Source organism: Neofelis nebulosa, chromosome 14, assembly GCF_028018385.1.
Source record: "Neofelis nebulosa isolate mNeoNeb1 chromosome 14, mNeoNeb1.pri, whole genome shotgun sequence".
Taxonomy (NCBI): Eukaryota; Metazoa; Chordata; class Mammalia; order Carnivora; family Felidae; genus Neofelis; species Neofelis nebulosa.
Window position 1 is genome coordinate 55448793 of NC_080795.1, and position 1988 is coordinate 55450780.

The window sequence follows — 1988 nt, forward strand, 5'->3', positions numbered from 1 at the left end:
GGCTTGTAAATAGTTTCCTGGACTGAGCTTCTCTTCTCTGTTTACTCTTTGGTATTGCTGAAATCCAGCACTTCTCAGAAACAATCCATGGTAGATAAATCTTCCCAACCAAGTCACTTAATGACTTCTGGCAGCATACAGGACTAATAGTATAGTTCCATAAATAATTCTAATTTTAAAATTATTTTTCTACCAAACATATTGTCAACAGATCTGGTTTCTTCTAAGGTCTCTTCCCTTTGCTTGCGGATGGCTACATTTCCCATGTCTTCATGTGGTCTTTTGTCTGATGTCTCTTTAATTGTCCAAATCCTCTTTTTATAAGGAGGATTGGATTAGGGCTCCCCTAATAGCCTAACTTAATTTACTCATTTCTTTAAAGGCACTATCTCCAAATACAGGTGCATTCTGAGGTACTGGGGTTTAGGGCTTCAACATATGAATGTGGGAGAGATACAGCTGAGCCCATAACAACTGCTAAACAGTATTTCATGGTATGAATGTACCATAGTGGGTTTACTATTCACCTATCAAAGGACATGTAGCTTGTTTCCAGTTTTTGGCTATTACAAATAAAGCTGCGATAAATGTTTGTGTGCAAATCTTTTAAAAAGTTTATCTATTTTTAGAAAAAGAAAGCATGAGCGGGGAGGGGCAGAGAAAGAGGGAGAGAGAGAATCCCAAGCAGGCTCTGCACTGTCAGCCCAGAGCCTGATGTGGAGCTCCATCTCACAAACCATGAAATCAGGACCTGAGCCAAAATCAGAAGTCAGAAACTTAGCCGACTGAGCCACCTAGGCGCCCCTGTGTCCAATTAAAAACAAATTTTTTTTTTACATTTATTTATTTTTGAAAGACAAAGGCAGACAGAGTGCAAGCAGGGGAAGGGTGGAGAGAGGGGGAGACACAGAATCCGAAGCAGGCTCCAGGCTCTGAGCTGTCAGCACAGAGCCCCCGTGCAGAGCTCCAACCCAGGAACTGTGAGATCATGACATGAGTTGAAGTCGGTGGCTTAACCGACTGAGCCACCCAGGTGCCCCACCCTGTGTGCATATTCTAATGTAAACATAATCTCTCTGGGATAAATGTCCAGGAGTATAATTTTTGAGTCACATGGTAGTTACATATTATTATTATTATTATTATTATTATTATTAATTTATAAAATGTATACTCTCAAATTATCTTCCACAGTGGCTGTACAATTTTACATTCCCGCCAGCAATATATGAATGATCCACTTTCTCCACATCCTTGCCAACATTTGATGTTGTCTCAAGGATTACATTTATCCATTTTGATAAGTGTATAGTAGTGGTATCCAACTGTGGCTTTAATTTGTATTTCCCTATTTCCTAATGCTGTTAAACATTTTTTTCATGTACTTGTTTAACATCAGTATATTCTTTTTGGTGAAAATTCTCTTCATGGCTATGTTCATCTTCTAATTGGTTTGTTTGTGGGTTTTTTTCCCTTTCCTTAACCTCCTTTTTCCTCCTCTTATTTCTTCACTCAGACCCAAAATATCAATACTCACTAGGTGAACTGTTGTTAACAAAAAATATTGTTATCACTGTAGTTTTTTCCTCTGCTTTCACTATTGATTTTGAGATTTCATTACACATTTTAGATACCAGTCTTTTGTCAAATACTTGACTATCAATATTTTAGTGCAGTGCTTGTTTTTTCGTCCTTTTAAAAGGGTCTTACACAGCTAAATTATTAATTTTTATGGTGTCCCACTGCATGCACTTTTTTCTTTTTGTGGGTTATATTTTTGTGATAAAGTCAAAGAATTTAGTCCTAAATATATGTGTTTCAGGACTCCTGAGTGGCTCATTTAAGCGTCTGACTTCGGCTCAGGTCATGATCTCATGGTTTGTGAGTTCGAGCCCTGCGTTGGGGCTCTGTGCTGACAGCTTGGAGCCTGGAGACTGCTTCAGATTCTGTGTCCCCTTCTCTCTCTGCCCCTTCCCCATTTTTGCTCT

At 38.8% G+C, this 1988-nt stretch overlaps 1 non-coding gene across 1 annotated transcript; it reads right to left on the minus strand.

The window, feature by feature from the left end:
- Positions 1-1508: 1508 nt before the first annotated feature.
- LOC131495168 (small nucleolar RNA SNORD56) lies at positions 1509-1579 on the minus strand. The gene has a single exon (XR_009253806.1). It is a non-coding gene; the product is annotated as a small nucleolar RNA SNORD56 (small nucleolar RNA).
- Positions 1580-1988: the final 409 nt, after the last annotated feature.